We start from the raw sequence: 25570 nt of genomic DNA on the forward strand, positions 1-25570 counted from the left end.
ACCACTCTTGAAGGTAATAAAATAGAGTTGGTTCACACCTATAAATATCTGGGAATCTTAATTGATGACTCGCTCACTTTCAAACCACATGTGGAGAATCTTGTGAAAAATTTGAAGTTAAAATTGAGATTTTATTTTTAAAATAAGTTGTGTTTCTCTTTTAATACAAAGAAGCGGCTTGTTGCTGCAACATTCTTGCCTGTGTTGGATTATGGTGATATTCTGTATATGAATGCTTCTGCTCAATGTCTTCGAATGGTTGATATTGTGTATCATGCTTCACTGAGGTTCATCACAAACCGTAAATTTTAGACTCACCACTGTGAGTTATATTCTCAGGTAGGATGGCCTGCTTTGGTAAGTCGGAGGAACTCTCACTTATATAGTTTTATATATAAGGCGATACTTGGGTTGCTGCCTTCTTATATATGTTCCCTGCTTGTAATGAAACATGCTGGTCGGTATTCTCTTTGTCCGCATGGTTACTTGTTGCTTTCTGTTCCATTTGCCCGAACTGAACTTGGTAAAAGAGCTTTTGCCCATTTAGCACCCATGGCTTGGAACAAATTGCAGAAGGAATGGAAATTGACTGAATTCATTTCACTAAGTGCCTTTAAATCTAAACTACGAATCCTTGAGACTAAGTCCATAATATGCAATTGTTTCATATAGATTGATTGTCATTTTATTTAAATTTATTTAATTTAATTTTATTTTATTTGTATTATTTTATTTATTTTTGCATGTGTGTTGTTGTTGTTGTCTGTGATTGAGTAATTTCTGTAACTGTGAGACATTTGCTGCTGCCTATCTTGGCCAGGTCTCCCTTGAAAAAGAGGTTTTTAATCTCAATGGGATCTTCCTGGTTAAATAAAGGTTAATAAATAAATAAATAAATAAATAAATAAATTTTACTTTAACTTGAATGCTGTTAGTTGCTATATCACATTAAAGGTGGAAATAATCTGCAACTATATTTTCTGGTTTAAAATGATTACATCGTAAAAACACTTGATATTTAACTGGGGTGTGTAGAGAGTAATTTAGATCATGAAATTTTTTATCTAGACTTTCAGAATCAGTGAAGCAGAGGACTGGCTCGAATTTTACTCAAAGTTTGCTTTCAGAAGTTTATTCACACGTTTTCAGGTAAGCTAATAAGTATAGCACCTAAGTAAAATAAATTCAGCTATTTTTCTGAAGCTATAGAAATAAAACATTTTTTTTTATTAGGTGTAGCTCTAGTACTTCTTCCTATAAACTAATTATCACCAGGTCACCAGATAAAATGCTTACCAAGTAATTCAGACGGAGTCTGCAATACGAGTCCAGTATCTTACATAAAAAAAGACAAGAATCGATTAAAAATACAAAAGACAATACTTACAAATTTAGATTCAGTAAAGTTTAATTTAATTTAGCCCTAATGTAATTTTTCATTAAACATAAGATACTGCTGGCTAAGAGTTTGCATATGTGTTGGCTTTCAACTTAAGTAGCAATTTACACTTTAAGTAAGTGGACTTCACTACTTATGTTTCAGTAATTCATTATATTTTTCTATGTTTAATGTTATATAGCAACCAATACTATTCAGATTAAATGCCAATAGAAATATGTGGGATATGGGTAATTTTTTTTATAATTATTGTACTTTATAATTATGCACACACTTAAATTAACACTTTCTCGTATTATGCAGTGCTTAGACTTTTTATTAATTACATTTTGATTTATCAATAAAATTATGATATTTCCAATTATGACATGAATTCCTGTGCACAGTCCTTTTCATTTCATTCCATGGACCTTTGTTGACTTGAATTTGTAATTTGGTTTATTATACTTGAAGATTTTTTTTTTATATATCTGATCAACAGAGACATTGCTCCAAAATGGATTGGTATTTGATTCTAACAGTGATTTTCCCTCTATCGTTCCAGCTTCAGTCCCATTAAAAGAAAGCAGTCCCATAACATGATGCTTCTACTACCCTGCTCCATTGGAATATGGTGGTCATTGGGTGCTCTTTGAGGTTCTTATTCTACCTTGGTTTTTTTCATAGTATAATATATACACTATATGCACTGCATGAAAAGAGCTGTATCCGAACAAGTATGGTATGGGAAATCCCCACTGAACTTTAAGTTTGCCAGATGTATGAGGCAGAGTGCTTGGAAAGGTAGAATGCGAAGGAAATTTTGTGAAACAACCGGATACCTCATGTATGTTGATGTATATGGGAATCTGTGAAACTTTCTAGGAATCCTCACAGCTAGCAGTAAGGGGTTATGGCTGTGAGGTACAAAGGCCTTTTGTACAGTATGTTAATGACTAGCAGAAAGAGATGCTGTCCTTCTTATAATAGCTGGGTGAGGGGATTCGCCAGGATGTGCCTTGAGGGTTTAAAGGAGAAGCAAGCTGCACACACTGCTCTTCTCATAGAGGTTATCCAGCGTCTTGATGCATTTACGTGCAAGTTTGTAAAGAAGACCGCCGGAAGAGTCAAGCCATGTGCATAAAAGGGCTAAGAGGGCGCATAATGTGGGCATTGTGGTGAGTTGACCTCAAGCACCATAATAAAACTGGCTCTCATGAAGGCCATCCCAGAAGGGGCGAGACCAAAACCTACACTACTGTTTAAAAGTTTGGGGTCACTTTCTAACTCTATGATCGTTCCTGATTTTTATTTCTTTCTACATTGTAAAGGAATAGAACAGCTGGTGATAAGCAAATGACATTAAAGCCTAGTGGAAAAAATGCCACAGTTTAACTGCAATTAGATGCTTAAACCAAAGCAACTATTTTGTTTAAAACTTTAAAGCAATTTACATTCAAGTCATAGAAAGATTCAAAATACATCCAAGAACAAAAGTAGTGGTGCTGTTTGCCTACAAATTATTGCTTGAGAACCTAAACAGCTCCAAATTTTAACATTACAAACTTTATCTGTGTTTAAGGAGAAATTTTCACCACAAAAAAACTTCATTGAGTGATTTTATGCAAAAACAAGGTAAATACAAAAGCTGCACATTTGGATGGTGATAGCCTAATCACACAGGGGATGTAATGTACACTGCCTTCGAGAAGCCCTTCTATACTATATGGACAAAAGTATTTGGTGTACCAATCGGGCCCCTTATCCCCAGTCAAGAGCAATCTTAATGCTTTAGCATACCAAGACATCTTGGACAATGCTATGCTTCAGTTGCTGAAACAGTTGCTTGTTGCTATCGACCTCCTTCTGCTTCCACAGAAGCACTGCGTTCTTTAAACTTTTTGCTGTCCAGATTAAATTATGGTGAGCTTGTTCAAGCTGGTGACTTTAACTGGGATTTGCTCAAAACTGTTTCAGATGATTTTAAATCTTTTTGTGATTCTATCAGTCTTACCCAGTTGGTCAATTTACCCACTCGGCCGAATCTCAAAAGCCCCGAAAAGTCTACCTTGATCGACTTGATTTTGACAAATGTTCAGCATAAATTTTTATCTTTGGGTGTCTTTTGTAATGACTTAAGTGACCACTGTGTTGTTGCTGCTATTAGAAATACTAAAGTGGCCAAGTCACAACATCGTATTATTTTTAAAAGAACTCTGAAACATTTTATTGAACAAGCATTTTATCAAGATTTGTCAAATTATGACTGGAAGAAAATAGGATTGATCCCTGATGTAGAATTAGCGTGGGCATTCTTTAGGGATGGGTTTATGCAAATTGTGAACAAACATGCTCCATTAAGAAGATATCGGATAAAAGGTCGTGAAAACTCTTGGTTCTCTTCAGAGCTGGCAGATATTATTCATGAGCGCAACCTGGCTTGGGCCAAAGCCAGGAAAACAGGCTACCCCAGTGATTGGCTTCTTTTCAGACAACTAAGAAACAAGTGTTCTTCCTCTATTAAGAAAGCTAAATCAAAATATTATCTGTCTGTCACCACTGAGAACCTAAACAATCCACAGAAGTTTTGGAAAATCATTAAGTCTTTTCAGTGAGTAAAAGCTCCCACACTCTATCCACCTATGTTTTGAAGGATTCTGTTCCTGTTTATGATAGGAGGGAGAATATGAATTGCTTTAACAAGCACTTTATATCTTCTGGCTCTTTGTTTGACTCTCTGAACCCAGTCTCTGTAAATTCTAGCACAAATCTTCCGGTGTACACTGGTCAGCCATTTAATTTTGTTCCTTTTTCTGTGCAGGAGGTCTGTAAAGCTCTTAAATTGTTAGACCCTAGAAAATCTCCAGGGCCGGACTTATTAGATCCTTACTTCTTGAAACTGGCAGCTGACTTTGTGGCGGAGCCAAAGGTCCTTTTCATTTCATTCCATGGACCTTTGTTGACTTGAATTTGTAATTTGGTTTATTATACTTGAAGATTTTTTTTTTATATATCTGATCAACAGAGACATTGCTCCAAAATGGATTGGTATTTGATTCTAACAGTGATTTTCCCTCTATCGTTCCAGCTTCAGTCCCATTAAAAGAAAGCAGTCCCATAACATGATGCTTCTACTACCCTGCTCCATTGGAATATGGTGGTCATTGGGTGCTCTTTGAGGTTCTTATTCTACCTTGTTTTTTTTCATAGTATAATATATACACTATATGCACTGCATGAAAAGAGCTGTATCCGAACAAGTATGGTATGGGAAATCCCCACTGAACTTTAAGTTTGCCAGATGTATGAGGCAGAGTGCTTGGAAAGGTAGAATGCGAAGGAAATTTTGTGAAACAACCGGATACCTCATGTATGTTGATGTATATGGGAATCTGTGAAACTTTCTAGGAATCCTCACAGCTAGCAGTAAGGGGTTATGGCTGTGAGGTACAAAGGCCTTTTGTACAGTATGTTAATGACTAGCAGAAAGAGATGCTGTCCTTCTTATAATAGCTGGGTGAGGGGATTCGCCAGGATGTGCCTTGAGGGTTTAAAGGAGAAGCAAGCTGCACACACTGCTCTTCTCATAGAGGTTATCCAGCGTCTTGATGCATTTACGTGCAAGTTTGTAAAGAAGACCGCCGGAAGAGTCAAGCCATGTGCATAAAAGGGCTAAGAGGGCACATAATGTGGGCATTGTGGTGAGTTGACCTCAAGCACCATAATAAAACTGGCTCTCATGAAGGCCATCCCAGAAGGGGCGAGACCAAAACCTACACTACTGTTTAAAAGTTTGGGGTCACTTTCTAACTCTATGATCGTTCCTGATTTTTATTTCTTTCTACATTGTAAAGGAATAGAACAGCTGGTGATAAGCAAATGACATTAAAGCCTAGTGGAAAAAATGCCACAGTTTAACTGCAATTAGATGCTTAAACCAAAGCAACTATTTTGTTTAAAACTTTAAAGCAATTTACATTCAAGTCATAGAAAGATTCAAAATACATCCAAGAACAAAAGTAGTGGCGCTGTTTGCCTACAAATTATTGCTTGAGAACCTAAACAGCTCCAAATTTTAACATTACAAACTTTATCTGTGTTTAAGGAGAAATTTTCACCACAAAAAAACTTCATTGAGTGATTTTATGCAAAAACAAGGTAAATACAAAAGCTGCACATTTGGATGGTGATAGCCTAATCACACAGGGGATGTAATGTACACTGCCTTCGAGAAGCCCTTCTATACTATATGGACAAAAGTATTTGGTGTACCAATCGGGCCCCTTATCCCCAGTCAAGAGCAATCTTAATGCTTTAGCATACCAAGACATCTTGGACAATGCTATGCTTCCAAATTTGTGGCAACAGTTTGGGAAGGCCCTTTTCTATTCCAACATGACTGTGTCCCAGTCCACAAAGCTAGGACTATAGATACATGTTTTGATGAGTTCCATGTGGAAGAACTTGACTGGCCCGAACAGAGCCCTGACCTCAACCCCATTGAGCACCTTTCGGATGACCAGGAATGAAGATTGCAAGCCAGACCTTCCAAGCCGGACTCATCCAACATCAGTGACTGATTTTATAAATGCTCTGCAGAATGAATGGGCACGAATTCCCACAGAAAACCTACAAAATCTTTTGGACGGCCTTCGAGGAAAGGTAAAAACTGTTATATCTGCAAAAGGGTGCTCAACGCCATATTGAAGTGCACTACCGTTCAAGAGTTTGGGGTCACTTAACTCTTAATGAACTCCTCGTCTGCGACAGAGGTAGGTTTTGGTCTCGCCCTCCTGGGATGGCCTTTATGAGAGCCAGTTTTATTGTGGTGAATGACGGATTTTGCAAATGCACTTGACAATACTGTTCTTGCAAGAACTATTACAGAAAGGCTGACTTTTGTGTCGTAAAATAACAACTAACTGTTGTTTTTGTTGTTGTTCCATAATTACCCAATTCCATATGTGTTATTAGTATATATTAGTTTTGAAATCCCCAGTATTGTTATAGAATGTAGAAAATAAATCACTGAACAAAAACAAAGAAATTTGCAAGTAAGTGACCCCAAACTTTTGAACGGTAGTGTACCTCTGCCGCAGACGAGAAGTTCATTTACAGTTATCAGCCTGAAAAATGACCAATTAACAGCACCTCAGATTAGAGGCGTTATGAAGTCTTTATAGAGCATAAGTAGCAGACACATCTTACCATTAACTGTTTAATGGAGATTAATGCATTTTTTAGATGCCTTCAGCATTCCTTTACAATGTAGAAAGAAATAAAAATCAGAAACCATCATGGAGTTAAAAGTGACCCCAAACTTTTGAACGGTAGTCCACTTCAATGTGCCGTTGAGCACCCTTTTGCAGCTATAACAGTTTTTACCTTTCCTCGAAGGCCGTCCAAAAGATTTTGTAGGTTTTCTGTGGGAATTCGTGCCCATTCATTCTGCAGAGCATTTATAAAGTCAGTCACTGATGTTGGATGAGTCCGGCTTGAAAGGTCTGGCTTGCAATCTTCATTCCTGGTCATCCGAAAAGTGCTCAGTGGGGTTGAGGTCAGGGCTCTGTTCGGGCCAGTCAAGTTCTTCCACATGGAACTCATCAAAACATGTATCTATAGTCCTAGCTTTGTGGACTGGGACACAGTCATGTTGGAATAGAAAAGGGCCTTCCCAAACTGTTGCCACAAATTTGGAAGCATAGCATTGTCCAAGATGTCTTGGTATGCTAAAGCATTAAGATTGCTCTTGACTGGGGATAAGGGGCCTGATTGATACACCAAATACTTTTGTCCATATAGTATAGAAGGGCTTCTCGAAGGCAGTTCACATTACATCCCCTGTGTGATTAGGATATCACCATCCAAATGTGCAGCTTTTGTATTTACCTTGTTTTTGCATAAAATCACTCAATGAAGTTTTTTTGTGGTGAAAATTTCTCCTTAAACACAGGTAAAGTTTGTAATGTTAAAATTTGGAGCTGTTTAGGTTCTCAAGCAATAATTTGTAGGCAAACAGCGCCACTACTTTTGTTTTTGGATGTATTTTGAATCTTTCTATGACTTGAATGTAAATTGCTTTGAAGTTTTAAACAAAATAGTTGCTTTGGTTTAAGCATCTAATTGCAGTTAAACTGTGGCATTTTTCCCACTAGGCTTTAATGTCATTTGCTTATCACCAGCTGTTCTGGAGCTTTGACCTTGAATATTAAGTTTGAGAACCCTGATATCTACTTCTTAATAATATGTATGATTTAGGAAAAGGACGTCTGTCTAGCCCAAACCACAGGCATGTGAAGAATGTAAGAGATTATCAACACATTTAGGGAGTGGCTGATACCTGCCAGATATTCCTGAACTCTTTAATGTTACTGTTGAAGTTTCTTCCTGCTCTCTTGTCCATTTTGACTTGCTACCACAAACAGGGTCATGTAGTTTTTTTTATTGTTATTTCCCTGAAATGTTTCTGTTTGGTTTTAACTTGAATATTGTTAGTTGATATATCACATTAAAGGTAGAAAATAATCTGCAATTATCTTTCCTGATTTAAAATTATTAAATCAGAAAAATACTAGACAACAATGGTGTGTAGAGTAGAATTTAGATTATTAATTTTTTATCTAGACTCTCAGAATCAGTGAGGCAGACGACTAGTGAGAATTTTACTCAAAGGTTACTTTCAGAAATAAAACAAAAAATCACTTTTTATGTAAAGTAATAAGTATATCCAAGTAAGTATTTTACTGAAGCTATACTAAAAACTAAACATTTTTTTTTATTTCTGTAGGTGTAGCTCTAGTACAATGATAATGTAGTTGCCTATGTAAACTAGAAAATATTTACAGTATACACTACTATAATTCTGAAAACTCCGGTCCCCTAAATTTTTCATTTATTACTAGTTCTGAAAAAGTAAAGATGAAATGCTTACTATTTGTTGTAGAATTACTTCCATTGGAAGATGACACATTTATTAAACCTGCATACCAGGATAAAAAGATACAATAAAATTCATTTAATAAACAAATGACCATAATAACAAATATATATGTGTAATTGTATAATACACATGGTTTAGGAAAGGAGATCTGTCAAGTGAGTCTTCCCCACAGCCCAGGTACAGTATAATAAAATGCTGGGACTTAGGTGTGGCCGGTATCTGCTAGATATTCCTGAGATCCTTTAAATATTGCTCGGATATCCTCTTCTTGGTGATGTCACCATGGTGGGCCATTTTGATGGCCTTCTCAGTGTTCTGTGGTACATTATGTCACACATGTTTGGTGTATTTGCTACTCTATCCTATACATGCTTTGTGAGCTCTTTACAAACTATGGCTTCATGGTTGTATGAAACTAAGAAGATGCTGAGGAGATCTTACATGCAGCTTTTCTTTATTTTGGGGTAATCAGAAAGGTTATCTATCTATCAGCAAGTATAACCCTAGGACAATGATAATGTACTCGAGTAGCCCTGGTAAACTAGAAAACATTTACAGTACAGAAGAGGCTGAAGTTATGTTTATTTGTTGAGCTTTGCATGCAAGCATTAAAAAATAATTAATAAAAAATAAAGTTAATAAAGTAAAATAAATTCTGAGGTATTTTCCTGAAGCTATATAGAAAACAAAAAATAATTCTTTCATCAGGTGGATGACAATGATAATGTAGTAGCCTATGTAAACTAGCAAACATTTACTGTACTGTAAATACTCAGATAATTCTGATAACTCAGTAAATCAGAGGACTGGCTAGAATTTTACTCAAAGGTTGCTTTCAGAAGTTTATTCACACGTTTGCAGGTAAGCTAAGGAGTATAGCACCTAAGTAAAATAAATGTAGCTATTTTTCTAAAGCTATACTAAAACTTTTTTGTCAGCATGTGTAGCTCTAGTACTACTTCTAAACGATTCTCACCAGGTCTAAAAAAGGATAAAATGCTTACCTAGTATTGTAAAATTGGAATTTACGGAAACTTACATGAAAAAAAAAAGACAAAAATCGATTAATAATACAAAAGACAGTACTTGCAAATAAAGATTCAGTAAAGTTTAATTTAATTTAGCCCTAATGTCATTTTACATAATAATATACAGTACTACTGGCTAAGAGTTTGCATATGTGTTTACTTTCAACTTAATTAGCAATTCACACTTTTAGATACAAAATCAGCATGCACTATTCTGGATGATAATATCCGTTTTTATGTACAGTAGCACATGTTTATACTTTAAGTAAGTGGATTTCACTACTTATGTTTTTGTAATTAATTATATTTTCCTATGTTTAATGTGATATAGCAACCAATAATCACTCACTCACTCATCCTTGTATCCCGCTTTATCCTGTATTTAGGGTTGTGGGGACCTGGAGCCTATCCCAGGAGGCTTAGGGCATGAGGCAGGGTACACCCTGGACAGGGTGCCAATCCATCGCAGGCAATAATACAGTAACCACCAATAATAGCAACTAATGATATTCACGCCAATAGAAATATTTGGGATATGAAAAAAAAATTATATATAAATTTTTTTAAGCAACACTTTCTCTTATTATACAGTGCTTAGACTTTTTATTATTTGCATTTTGATTTATCAATCAATTTAAGATATTTCCAATTATGACATGAATTACAATGCACGGTCCTTTTCATTTCATTCCATGGGCCTTTGTTAACTTTTGTGATTTGGTTTATCATAGTTGAAGATTTTTTTTTTTTCATATATCTGATCTCTAACTCATTAACAGAAACATTGTTCCAAAATGGATTTCTCTTTTAATTCTAACAGTGATTTTTCCCTCTATCTTGACTAGAGCTTCAGTCCCATTAAAAGAAAGCAGTCCCATAACATGATGCTTCTACTACCATGCTCCATTGTAAATATGGTTTTCATTGGGGGTTCTTGGAGGTCCTTGTTTTGGAAATACATTTTTACAGAGTTATTTTTAACTGGTTCTGCCTTGCTTTTTTCATAGTATAATATATACACTATATGGACAAAAGTATTTGGCCAAACCTGCAATGACATTGTATCCACAAACATATACTTCAATATGTAGTTGGTCCCACTTTTGCAGATAAAACTTTATAAATCTTTATTCGAAGGCGGTCCAAAAGATTTTGTAGGTTTTTTGTGGGAATTCGTGTCCTGGCTTCCAATATTCGTTCCTGGTCATTCCAAATGTACTCAGTGGGGTTGAAGTCAGGGCTCTGTTCAGTGTATCTATAGTCCTAGCTTTGTGCACTGGGACACAGTCATGTTGGAATAAAGCAGGGCCTTCCCCAAACTGTTGCCACAAAATTGGAAGCATAGCATTGTCTAAGATGTCTTGGTATGCTAAGGCATTAAGATTGCTCTGTACTGGGGATAAGAGGCCTGATTGAAACACCAAATACTTTTGTACTTGGAGTATAGAAGAGCATCCCGAAGAAATAAAAATATGTTATGCTTATTGTTAGTTTTGTAGTCTATCTGGCATAAGATAAGGTTCTGTCAGTGTACATTACATCTGCTATGCGATGAGGATGTCATGTTCTAAATGTGCAACAAAAAGGTCAGCGTCTCCATCTATCAATGATACTTTTTTTGCCAAGGTTTAGACAGCCATTTGAATGCAGATAATACCATTTCTCAAACTAGGCTGTTATGCATATTGGCTGTTTAAGGGGCCGTTCACATTTTACATCTTTGGCATACTTAACTGTGTAATTTTAAATGGAAACAAATGACAAGCGTGTTCACAATAAAGTGAAAAAGTACCAGTAGATCTTTATTTTGTGTTATTTGAAAAGGATATTGTCACTGAAGACAGGTGTTTAGTAATATTTTCTACAAAAGTCGAAATAAGAATGGATAATTCTGACCCATTATCAGAATCAAAATCAGAAAGAGTTTTATTGCCAAGGAATTTTTTATGTGACAGAGCTTCCAGAACAAAAAACAAATGACAAGACAAAACAGCACGACACAAAAAAATAACAAAATATATATAAAAAATACTGTGCACATTTATGCAAACAGTTTATACTAACAAAGTCATTGTTATTATTTTTATTTCCTTTAAATGTTTGTTTTACTTTAACTTAAATGCTGTTAGTTGCTATATCACATTAAAGGTGGAAATAATCTTTTTTCTGGTCAAAAATGATTACATCACAAAAACACTTGATATTTAACTGGGGTGTGAAGAGATTAATTTAGATCATGAAATTTTTATCTAGACTTATCACTAATCAGTAAGGCAGAGGACTGGCTCGAATTTTACTCAAAGTTTGCTTTCAGAAGTTTATTCACATGTTTTCAGGTAAGCTAATGAGTATAGCACCTATGTACAATAAATTCAGCTATTTTTCTGAAGCTATACTAAAAACAACAGGTGTAGCTTTAGTGCTACTTCTAAACTAATTCTCAACAGGTTTAAAAAAAGAAAAGATAAAATGCTTACCAAGGAATGTAGAATTCGATATACTGGAATTTCCGGGAACTTGCATAAACAAAAGACAAGGATTGATTAAAAATACACTTATAAATATAGATTCAGTAAAGTTAAATTTAATTTAGCCCTAATGTCATTTTGCGTTAAACATAATATACTACTGGCTAAGAGTTAGCATATGTGTTGACTTTCAACTTAAGTAGCAATTCACACTTTTAGATACAGTACACAATTAACATCCACTATTTGGAATGATAATATCCATTTTGATGTACAGTAACACATACACTTTAAGTAGGTGGACTTCACTACTTATGTTTCCATAATTAATTATATTTTCCTATGTTTACAGTAATACAGTAATTATGCACACACTTTAAGTGACACTTTCTCTTTTTCTTCTTCTTCTTCTTCTTTGTCTTTTGGCTGTTCCCTTTCAGGGGTCACCACAGCGAATCATCTGCCTCTATCTTACCCTCTCCTCTGCATCCTCTTCTCCACACCAACTAACTTCATGTCCTCTCTCATTACATCCATAAATCTCCTCTCTCCTCCTCTCTGGTCTTCCTATAGACATTCTGCCTGTCAGTTTAAACCTGAGCATCCTTCTACTGATATACTGTATTCACAATCTCTCCTCTGAACATGTGCAAACCACCTTAATCTGGCCTCTCTGATTTTATCTCAAAAACATCTAACATGGGTTGTCCCTCTGATGAGCTCATTCTTAATCCTATCCATCCTTGTCACTCTCAAAGAGAACCTCAACACCTTCAGCTCTGCTACCTCTAGCTCTGCCTCCTGCCTTTTCTTCAGCACCACTGCAAACCAGAGCATACAGTACCTCCACCTCTCCAAATTTTCCTCCACCTGTTCCTTGCCCTAAGCTCATCTGTCATCCTGTCCATTATCAGAGCAAACAAAAAGGGGCTTAAAGCTGAACTTTGGTCCTGCGCCACTCTAACATACTTCTCTGCCACTCCAGACTTCCTCATACAGCGCCACAGCTCCCTGTCGTACGCTTTCTGTAAATCTACAAAGACACAATGCACCTCCTTATTACCTTCTCTGTACTTCTCCACCAGCATCCTCGAAGCAAATACTGCATCTGATGTACTCTTTCTAGGCATAAAACCATATCGCTGCTCACAAATGCTCACCACTGCCCTTAACCTAGCTTCCACTACTCTTTCCCACAGCTTCATTGTATGGCTGATTTGCTTTATGCCTCTGTAATTGCCACAGCTCTGCACATCCTTCTTGTTCGTAAAAATCGGCACCAATACACTTTTCCTCAATTCCTTTAGAATCCTCTCACTCTCCAAGATCTTGTTAAACAAACTAGTCAGAAACTCTACTGCCACCTCTCCTAAGCACTTTTATACCTCCACAGGTATGTCATCAGCACCAACAGCCTTTCCACTTTTCATCCTCTTCAACGCACTTCTCACCTCACTTTTACTAATATTTGCTACTTCCTGCTCCACAACAGTCACCTCTTCTACTCTTTGTTCTCTTTCGTTTTCCTCATTAATGGAAGCACCTCCTGATCACCCATAGCCTGTCTCAACTCCTCCCTGATGACTACACAACATTTTTACATTTTTTCACCACTTTATCCTCTACTCTGCCTTTGTGCTCTTCACCTTCCTCACCACCATGGTTATTTTACACGCCACTATTATGTGTTGTCTGGCTGCACTCTCCCCTACCAACACTTTGCAGTCACTGATCTCTTTCAGATTACAACGTTGACACAGGATGTAGTCCACCTAAGTGCTTCTCTCTCCGCTTTTATATGTCACACAATGTTTCTGCCTCTTCTGGAAGAAAGTATTCACTAATGCCATTTTGATCCTCTTTGCAAAGTAAACCACCATTTGTCATTCTACATTCCTGTCCTGAAGACAAAACCTGCCCATTACATTTTTATCACCTCTGTTCCCTTCCCTAACATGTCCATTGAAGTCTGCACCAATCATCACTCTCTCACCTCTGGGGATGCTCTGCATTACTTCATCTAACTCACTCCAGAATTTCTCCTTCTCTTTAAACTCACATCCTACCTGTGGGGCATAACCACTAACAACATTGAACATCACCCCTTCAATTTTCACCCAATTCAGCTTCAGACTCACCAACCGGTCTGATACTCTTTTCACCTTCAGAACATTCCCAAAGAACTCCTTTTTCAGAATAACTCCTAGTCCATTTCTTTTCCTATCCACACCATGGTAAAACTATTTGAACCCTCATCCTAAGCTTCTAGTCTGGCTACCTTTCCACCTGGTCTCCTGGACATATAGTATATCCACCTTCCTTCTCTGCATCATATCAACCAACTCTCTTGCCTTCCCTGTCATAGTCCCAACATTCAAAGTCCCTACTATCACTCCTAAACTTCTGCCTTTCCTTTTCTATCTCTGCTTTCAAACACGGCTTCCTCCTGTCCTTTATCAACCAACAGTAACCCAATTTCCACCGGCTCCCTGTAGGTCAACAGCACCGGTGGTGGTCGTTGTTAACCCGGCTGCGACCGATCTGATATGGAAGTGATATTTGTGATTCGCATAATTGATTTGGCAAATTTTTTACGCTGGATGCCCTTCCAGACACAACCCTCTGCATTTATTTAGACTGTGGACTGGCACAACTCCACCATGTGAGCCTCTTCTAGTTACATTTTTGAATAGTGATCGGTGGGAGGGTTTGGCTGCACGCATCATGGTTGAGGACCAGAAAGGTAAATATACTGTAACCCTTCTTTCTTGACTTGTCTGACTATTCTCCAGTCTCTCTCTGGCTGTGGGTAAAAAGCGGGCTACAGTTGAGTTTGCAAAACTTATTTTATTAAGCCAAACAGCACGACAGTATATGAACTTCTCTCATGTGCTTCTCACACCGTGTCCCTCTCTCACCTGTCCCCCTGGGGACCCAGGACAGGTAACTTGTTAGTTCCTCTTAACATAAGTAACATAACCAATAAATTAAATATTACACATGCAGAGATATAGACAAAATAATAGCTAATAATGCACTGTAAATAATAATTAAATAATATTAATTTCTAAATTAAAACAATAAATAAATACCATGATATGCAATACCTGTAATAAATAACAAATCAATGCACTAAACTTAAAATAATCCAAAATATATTGTTTGTAGGAACTAAGGTTACAGTCTTCCCTTGCTGCGAGTAGAAATGTCCTCATTTCTAAAAACCAGTGAGAAAATAAATAACAGACATGAGAGAAAACAACAAGGGCAACCTTGGCAAACATCAGCAACATTTTTTTTTTTTGAGTTACACATAAAACAGCAATATAGTCTTATGAAAGGTAGTGTTTAGCCTGCGTCCTACTCAAAACATTCACATGCAAATTGCAGTGCAACACCCAGTTACAGCACCCAAAGAACAAAAGACAACACATAAGATGCTGTTACTATTCAATCAAGTCCGTTAGGGCACAAAGTCTCTGTACTTAAGTGGCCGCCTAACCTGACGACCTGCACGAGATGTGACCTGCACGGGCCCATGGCTAAGTAAAGCGCGTCCACCAACGTGACTGTTGGTAACAGGTGAAGATGGGGAAGAAGAACCAGGGTCAGTAAGATTAACATTAGGTTTACTCCTGCCCTGAGGAACAGTCCTGGTTGGAATGGTTAGGCTCTGCCATCCAGCCGTGGCAGGAACGTAAGGAGGAGTTGGAGGGCGAAAAGGAAGAGCCCCTGACAATGCAGTCAGACAAGGAGTTGGAGCCACTGATGTGCCAGCTCTAGATGACATGTGAGATGCATGAGGGATAATCGGAGCAGCTGGTAAAACCCCTTTGTATGACTTCAATCTGTTATGGTGAAAAACCCATGACTTTAAACGTGCGTCTCTAGGATCCGTGATCTCATAGGTGACACCTGGGCATCCATCTCTGCTCATCCGTCGCTGGACCACAAATGGCCCTTTCCATCTAGGAGCAAGCTTCTGCATCTTTTGTGCAGGGTTATTCAAAAGAACAAGGTCACCTGGTTGGTGAGGGTGAAACACCAACTTCTTGTCATACTGAGTCTTCTAACGCTGTTTAGTTGTAGCAGTGTTCTGAGCCATATCTTTAAAAGCATATAACAAACGCAGGGCAAGGTGCTTGGCATAAGCCGCTGGCGTACCTGGTGTTGATGAGGTCAATGCAGGACTACAGTTCAACATGACATCAAGTGGTGAATTTAGTTCCCTTTCATGAACAAGGAAGAACGGAGAAAAACCTGTGCCAGAATGAACACTTGAGTTATATGCCAGTTCAGCTTGTGGCAAATACCGATCCCATTCGCCTCCAGTGCGTGATATATATTTAGCGAGTTGATCTTTCAGCGTCCTGTTTAGTCTCTCTACCAGGCCGTCTGATTGGGCATGATATGGAGATGTGCATGTTTTGGTAATGCCCAGTAATGTGCAGAGATGTTTAATGAGGTCCGATTCAAACTGCCTGCCCTGGTTTGTGTGAATGGACTCTGGTAAGCCATGTTGTCATATGTAGTCCTCAAAAATGCACTTTGCCACAGTAGTCGCGCGTTGGTCCTTCAGCGGGAAGAGATTGACATAGCGTGTAAAATAGTCCATGACTACAAGAACATACCTGTTGCCTTGTGTAGTGACAGGTAGCTCAGTGATGTCCGCAGCAACCATTTAAAATGGCCTTTCTGCTTGGATTGGCTGTAGTGGAGCCCTTTCATGTGGAGTGGGAGAACCCCGTTTTTGACATGGCATGCACTCAGTACAAAACTTATCACGGGACATATATGGCAAGTAACAAATGCGCAGGGCTCTTAGCAACGTGCGTTCTGCACTCAGATGACCACTAAATGGATTACCATGCAATGCTATCAGAGCTGTGGGGATAAGCGCAACAGGCATAACAACTTGAAAAGTATCAGGCGTGTATGGACTTGTTTTGGTTTTCCTGCACAGGATTCCCTGCCGAATAGTCAACTTGGGATATTCTTGCCACAGTTTTCGCAGGACGGGGGACGAGTGTTTCAAGTGGCCAATTGGTGGTCTGGCTTCGTTGTTTTCTAGCCATGAAAAGACTTTACTGAGACAGTCATCATCATGTTGTTTCTGCAATTTGTCCAAATCCACCGACAGTGTGTGACTAATGTCCGTGAGACCAGAAGCATTATTGGTATCGCTGTTAATGCCTCCGTGGTTGATTCCATCTGTGGCAGTGATTGCTGAGATTGCACATTGAACAGCTTTGCTCTGGGTCATTGCGTTAGGACGCCGGGACATAGCATCAGCGTTGGCATGCTGTTTACCTTCCCGATGCACAATGATGTAATTATACAAATCCAGCTCAAGTATCCATCGACTGCGTCTACCAGTTGGATCATTATCCACTGAAGACTTCTTCAGACTGAGGAGGGGTTTATGATCGGTGACCACAGTGAATGAACTGCTAGACAAGAAATGTTTAAAATGTCTTACAGACCAAACAACTGCCCGAAGTTCACGGTCAAATGTAGACCATTTCCTTTCAGAACAGTTGAGTGTGTGGCTTGTGTAGGCTATAACATGTTCTTTAGTGTCCTGTTTTTAAGCCAGCACCGAGCCGATGCTCTCCTGAGAAGCATCTGTGTACAAGAAGAAAGGCTGTGTGAAGATGGGGTGTGCCACAATAGGTGGGTAAGTAAGAGCATGTTTCAGTGACTGAAAAGCATCCTCACATTCGACAGTCCATTTAAATAGTGTTCCTTTTTGTGTGAGAGCATGCAGTGGCGCAGCAATCACAGAAAAGTTTCTAACAAACCTATGGTAGTAGGAACACAATCCAAGAAACGCCCTTACCTTTGTGGTTGTTCTAGGTGTAGGCCATCTGTGAATCTTTTCAAGGTTTCTCGCATCAGGCTGGAGTCCTTGGTTGGAAACTACATGTCCCAGAAAAGTCACTTGAGATTGTGCCAGGTGACACTTCTTGGCTTTTAACTTGAGGCCAGCTGAGCGAAACCGGCTGAACACTTCCCTGAGGGTCTGTAAGTGGTCTGCAAAAGAGCGACTAAACACAAGGACATCATCCAGATAAATCAAACAGTCCTTCCAGTGCAAGCCATGAAGAACCAGCTCCATCAATTTCTGAAAGGTTGGTGGGGCATTATTTAAACCCATAGGCATAACTAAACTGGTACAGGCCACTGCCTGTATTAAATGCTGTTTTCTCCTTGTCATGCGGCTCAAGTTCAACTTGCCAATATCCACTTGATAAGTCCATAGTGCTGAACCAGCATGCACCTGACAGACTGTCCAGTGCATCTGCTGGGAGGGGCAGTGGATATGAATCTTTAATGGTGACTGTGTTCAATTTCCTATAATCAATACAAAATCTGTAAGACCCATCGCGTTTTTTGATGAGAACTACAGGTGAGGACCAAGGGCTACAACTTTCCTCAATTATGTCTTGTGAAAGGAGCTGCTGCACTTTCCTTCTCTGTTCGCTTATTGGGTCATGTCCTGTATGCTCGCTGTTTGATTGGTGAAGATTCTGATGTTTTGATACTGTGTCGGACTATGTTAGTACGTCCATAGTCTTGGTCATGAACGCTAAAAACGTCACTGTAGGTCATTAGTAAAGTCTCAAGTTGTTGTCTCTGCTCAGTAGTAAGGTCTGTGTGATTAAGATCGACTTTTGGTACCGATTAATGGGGTAGGACCCTACTGTCACCTTAACGGTAGCCACACTAGAAGAATAATCATCGTCAGTGTCTCTGCCTACCGGATTAAAATCTCCTAAGCGAGTGTCACATGGAAGCTGCAAGACAGCCGTAGTTGGATTCATTACCCTGCCGTGAGTCAGTCCTGCCTGTACAGGGGCTAGTGTGCGTGCAACCAAGAGACCTGGATAACTAGGTGGATCTGGCTCTAAGACACCTGTATAGTCATCAAGATCAGGTACACCAACAGCTGGTTGAATCTTAGCTAAAACAGTCATCTGTGACAAAGCAGGAATTTAGACAGGACCTAGGGTAACTGCGCTGCAGCTGTCTCAGTAGCACACAGAAGGGGAACACTAGTGCGATTTCCAACTTTAAAACTACCTTCCCGCAAATCTACTACTGCGTGATGGGTGAGCAAAAAGTCCCAACCTAGGATCACTGGTTGTGTAATATTCCTGACTACTTGAACTGTGTGGGTGAAAGTTTCAGTACCTAGCCTGATGGTTATAGGAAGTGTGCCTAAATTATCCAGATACCAGTCACTGCCCTAGGAAAAAGCAGAGAACGCTGCATAGTTCTAGTCCTCAAGGATGGAATAGACATCCTGAAAGCTTCACTAATTAAAGATATGTCAGAACCTGTGTCTAGGTAGACTTTGGTGGCAATGTTCTCAATAATAGTCATCACATAGCGTGTGGGAGTCATGTTGATGTGCATATCTGTCCCTGGAATGGTCAGGACATCGCCGCCCGTCTGGGCTATAGTGACGAAAAGATCGTGGCTGCTGGAAGAATTATACTCACAATAATTTGGAGAATAGGTAGAGGTAGGCGAGTAGTGTCTGTTGCGGCGATCTAGATGGTATCTTGAATTGAGATGGTCACTTTGTGACCTGTTTGATCTGTGATAACTGGGTGTAGATGAATAAACAGCACGTTCCGGAGACACCGATGGGGAGTGTCGATATCTCTCTCTCCCACGCTCAGGTCTCTGTTCAACTGCAGGGTCATACATGTATCTGGCAAAGTCATGGGGAGAGCGGTAACGAACAGAATGGGTGCAATGTCTCCCAAGCTGAGAAACTTCTAATTTAAGTGCACAAACATCATCTGAGAGCTGTTTTACCACATCAAAAAGTCCAGCAGATTGGTCTGACTGAGTTTTTTCATGCTTGGTGGACACCATAGCTGAAAGTGGTTCATCAGGTGAAGCAAGAGAAGCAGCAAGAGGTGTCAAAGTTTGTGCAAAAACAGGTCGAGGAAGGACTTTCAAGGCCTCCTGTGCACGTTCCCACTTACAACAGCTAAAGCATCTTCCAGTGTAGCAGCACCATGTTCATGACATTTTGCTTGGAGAATGGGATTCAAACAGGCAACAAACCGTCTGAAACGTTCCATTGCCACAGCTGGCTGACCATAGTTAGGGAATGCTTCTAATACTAGCCTTGTAATTTCTACAGCATAAACCTCTAAAGGTTCTTTAGGCAAACGCTGTCTAGCATTCACAAAAGTCTGGAAGTGTAGCAAAAATTCTTTCCTGCCAAAAACTTCATTTAACTTGGCTGCACAGTCCTCATAATCCTGTTGCACATCGGGCGACAAAGACACCCAGTAAGCTAGAGCATCTCCACTAAGGCGTGTGAGAAGAATGGTGGCTAGATCTAATTGTTGTCCATCCGCACACGCTTTAACTGCTAGCTCCAATCTAGTTTTCCATAAAGAGAAACTCTCCTTGTCCTTATCATCTTCGTGGAAATATGGCGAAGAATATCTGGTCTGCCTTTCTACTTCAGACACTGCCCGAGTAATTGTGTCAAAGTCCGAAAAAAAAAAAACACAAACAACTCACGGAGCGCACGTGCAGACAGCAGCCATTTTCCGCTGTAAAAAAACGAGTTGCATGCCTTGGCTAATTAATCCGAAAAAAAAAAAAAATTGGGGAAGAAAAATAAAATAAACACCGCTGCCACCAGTCTGTAACCCTTCTTTCTTGACTTGTCTGACTATTCTCCAGTCTCTCTCTGACTATGGGGGAGCAGAAGGTGAAGCTAATAATTCCTCTAATCTTTTTTTTCTTACCCCACCAGCGAAGCCCAACCCTGGTCGTCTAATTCCCCTGCCGAATATCAGTGTGCCATTTGAGCGCATTGGATGGATATTGTTGGGCCCATCCTGAAATTGGCAAAGACCATGAGTTCATCTTCGCTCATGATAGACTATGACACGCGATATCCAGTGACAGTGCTGCTCCGGAAAGCAACATCACATATACAATGTTCTTGTTATCATGTACTAGCTCGAAGCTTGGGGGGTGGTGGGTAGGTGCTGTGACGGCGGGGTGAAAGCCGGCGAGCTGAAAGCCAGTTTACATTGGACTCGAACCTGCACGTGAACAAAAACAGAGAACCCAGAGGACACTTAGCATCTTGGACAGCTCTTCAGTGTGTGGGGGAAGAGCCAGGCACCCCAACTCATAAGCCCTGCTATATTGCTAGGGAGAACCTAACAAAGACTCTTGTTAATAGTTGGACTGTAACGGTACACCAAGTCATGCCCTCTGCTCGAGCCGAGCCATGATCTCCCGCAACTCCTTTTTACACTCCATTCCGCTGCTTCCGTTTTGCCGCCTCGTTCATTCATGCTTGAGCACACCTGCGTCTCATCTCATTCACCACTCTCCTCTATATAACTCTTCCTCAGACAGTGAACTCTTGCCGAATTATTGCATGCTTCACGCCCAGTGTTTTCGTGTCTAGTGTTTTTGCCAATAATACATTTTTGCCCCTCACGTCGTTGACCCTTTTTTTTTTTTACCTCTAGTTACCTTTAGCTTCACGAATCGGAATTGTTCGCTACATTGACTGATGACATGGCTTTGAGCTTCTGCTTCCACTTTCGACTCCGACTCTGTCTATATCCTTAGGATTACTACAACTCTGATCTCCTCACTTTGCAGCTGCTCTCCCTCAAACTACTTGTCGAATTTAGCACGCGCACTGCAGCCTTTATTTCACTACACAGCCGCGTTCACTCTGCGGCAGCTCTTGCTCAACCTGTGGGTTCTCAGCCGCGCTAACTCTACTGGCCACCATGCGTGGTCTCTGTCACTCGTCCCTTAACCCCTGCCTACAGCCACTGCTCAAGTCAAGTAATGTTTTTTTTAATTAGAATTTTTCCTCTGTCTGACTTTCATATTGTAGCGTTTTATCACTAAAAAGACATCGGAAATATGTGTGAGCTTACTTGCTGCCCAATGCAAACAGCTGGGAGTACTTTATTCAGCACCCAGTCATAAAACAGCATGAGCAACACATTCACCTTGAGAACCACCGATTCAGCCTAAACATCAACCGGAGCACATTCAACAGGTCACACACACATTTAACACACACACAACATGGCCGAAGCCACTAACCCAAACACCCTTTCCCAACAGGGTGAACACACAGCAACCCCTCCCGCAAGGCATAATGGTCGCCAGCCGAAGCCCCGTCTACGGCACAATATTTTGCATTAGAATCAGTTATATTGAACCTATTCTGTTGTCTGCTTTTGGGTCCTCCAAGCCTGCCTCACACGGACCAGCCGTGACATGGACTTCATTTTCCATGTTACACTTGTCAATGGTTTTCACCTACACCTAGTTTACTGCCCTAATTGTTATAAGCATATAACTGGAAGTTGTTTTAAGTTCTGGAATTTCCTACAGTCTACCTGAGCCTCCATGAACAATCTGGACACTTAATTTAACACATCTCCTGTTACACTGAACTTGCAGTCTCACATAGTATAAATGCAGATTAATCCGTGCTATCCGTTTTCTCCCAAATGAAGATGGGTTCCCTGTTAAGTCTGGTTCCTGTCAAGGTTTCTTCCTATTACCATCTCAGAGTTTTTCCTTGCCACTGTCGCCGTCATCCTCGGCTTGTTCATCAGGGACAATGTTATCATTTTGATTCATACACATTTACATTCCATACAGACTTAAATAATTATTTTAATTGTGTAAAGCTGCTTTGCGACAATGTCAATTGTTAAACGTGCTATACAAATACAATTGAATTGAATATAAGCTCTTATGTTTCATCAGTAATTGTCTCGCAACTGTTTTAATACTGCTGTATTGTTCTTGTCTGTTGGTTCAGTAAAGTTCTGTTTTTTTTTTTTTTTTTTCCACATTTTGTTAATTTGTGTTATTTGTTTCTCATTAAATGTCTTAACATCTGCAATTACGCCTTGTCTGCATTATTCCAAACGTGGCATATATAAACACATCCTCAATATTTTAGGCAAATCAGAAAGGATATCTTCATTGACATGTGTTTGATATTTTTTACATGAGTGTAAATGTAGATGCTTGATCCTAAACCCAATCACATGTCCCATTATGTTAATTTTTTTTTTTTAAAGATTTACACTTCATATAGGTTTTTTTCTTATGTTTGTTTCCTTGGAGTAATACTGTTTGACTTTAATTTAAATGTTATTTGCTTTATCATATTAAGGAAGTAGAATAATCTGGAATAACCCTTTTCTGGTTTAAAATTGAATCACAAACAATGTAAATTTAACAACTTGTAAACTTCACACATGGCTTTCATGTAAGCTAATGAGTATAGTACCTAATTGAGCTATTTTTCTACAGCTACAGCTCTATTAAGCTACAGTATACTAAAAACAAACTAAAAAATTAAACAGGCATAGCTCTAGTACAATGAAAATATAGGAGTCTATGTAAACTAGCAAACGTTTACATTATATACTCTGATAATTGTGATGACTCTAGTTCCCTAAGCTTTCTAATTCTCATCAGCTCTAAAAAAAGATTAAATGCTTACCAGATGTTGTAGAATTTGCTACATTATGCAATACAAAGCTAAAATAAGAGCTGTTAGATCCAGATGCTTGCATAAAAAAGAGACAAAAAATTCATTATAAACATAAAAGACAATACTTATGAATATATATTTAGCAAAGTCTAGGTCATTTTGCATTAAACATAAGACTACTGGCTAATAGTTAGTATACAGTATGTGTTGACTTTCAACTTAAGTAGCAATTTACACTCTTAAACAACTAGCATGCAATATTTTGTATGTTACTATCCATTTTGATATAGCACACTTATACTTTAAGTAAGTGGACTTCACTATTTATTTTTCTGTAATGAATGATCTTTTCCTATGTTTAATGTGGTATAGCAACCAATATTATTCACGTTAAATGGCAATAGAAAAATTTGGGATATGGTTAAAAAAAATATCAATACCCAATCAATGCACACAGTTTAAGTAATACTTTCTCTTATAATACGATGCTAAGTCTTTTTTATTAAAAGTCTCTACCAACGTTTTAATTCACCCTTTAAATCAAGATTTTTACAATTAGAAGGGGATTTCCTGCACACTGTCCTCTTTATTTAATTTCATGAGCCATAGCAAAATATTGATCTCCTTTTTTGAAGCTGTTCCTTTGTTGACTTGGATCTGTAATTTGATTTATTTGGTCAGCTAACAGGTGCCCATTTGGGTATGGAAAAGCAGGTATCAGTGTACATTTTATCCCCTATGTGATTAGGATATCAAAATCCAAATGTGCAACAGAATTGTCAGTGTTGCCACCTAACGACCACACTTTTTTTTTTTTTTTTTTTACCAAGGTTTAGACAGTAATTCAAATGCAGATAATACTGTTTCTAAGAATAGGCCGCTATGCATATTGGCTTAGGGGACATTCACATGTGAGATCTTTTGCCTGCTTAACTGTATTATTTTAAATGGAAACAAATGACAATATAAAGCGACACCCTCGCTATGCTCATGTGTCTTAAATGCAGCGAGATCAAACATCTCAACTTTTTAGAATACTGCAGGAGCACGACAGGTAATGTGACAAGAACCAATCAATTAGTTTTACATCATGTAACTTTTTTCTCGTCGTTATGGAGCACACTTTTTTCGTGGTTTGCTTAGCAATGGCAGACGTTATGCCACACCACTTGGGGAAAAAAGGAGAAATCGGTTTTAAGGGCGTTTTAGATGTGACATAAATTGCTCCTTACAGTACATCAGTGTATCTTTTGTTTCAAAGTCATTTAGATATTACAGTTTCTTATGTTATTTTTTAAGGTTAGTTTAATCAGTTTATTCAGGTGTAAAAGCAAATAAACTTAGTGTATTTACTTTGTTTCTGCATAAAAATCACTGAATGAAGATTTTTTGTAGTGAAAATTTCTCCTTAAACACATGTAAAGTTTGTAATGTTAAAATTTGGAGCTGTTTAGGTTCTCAAGCAACACTTTGTAGGCAAACAGTGCCACTACTTTTGTTCTAACTTGGATGTATTTTGAATCTTTCTATGACTTAAATGTAAATTGCTTTAAAGTTTTAAACAAAAGAGTTGCTTTGGTTTAAGCATCTAATTGCAGTCAAACTGTGGCATTTTTCCCACTAGGCTTTAATGTTATCTAAATGTCTCTTATTTTTCTATATTTTTCATACATTTTTCTTATATTGTATATTTTGTACTGTATAGTGTTATTTTATTTTTATATTTTATTTTATTCTGCTTAGTCAAATTTACCTTCTGTTTTCCTTTTTTATATTTATTTTCTATTCATTGTCTCTATTTTAAGGTCACGGGCAGTTGTCCAAGCATTTCACTGCATATCGTACTGTGTATGACTGTGTATGTGGCAAATAAAATTTGAATTTGAATTTATCACCAGCTGTTCTGGAGCTTTGACCTTGAATAGAAATCAGATCTGGACCTTTTGAATATGAAGTTTGAGAAGCCCTGATATCTACTTCTTAATAATATGTATGATTTAGGAAAAGGACGTCTGTCTAGCCCAAAGCACAGGCATGTGAAGAATGTAAGAGATTATCAACATATTTAGGGAGTGGCCGATACCTGCCAGATATTCCTGAACTCTTAAATGTTGCTGTTGAAGTTTCTTCCTGCTCTCTTGCCTATTTTGAAGTGCTACCACAAACAGGGTCATGTAGTTTTTTTTATTGTTATTTCTCTAAAATGTTCCTGTTTGGTTTTAACTT

The sequence above is a fragment of the Clarias gariepinus genome, chromosome 1 (assembly GCF_024256425.1).
Source record: "Clarias gariepinus isolate MV-2021 ecotype Netherlands chromosome 1, CGAR_prim_01v2, whole genome shotgun sequence".
Lineage (NCBI taxonomy): Eukaryota > Metazoa > Chordata > Actinopteri > Siluriformes > Clariidae > Clarias > Clarias gariepinus.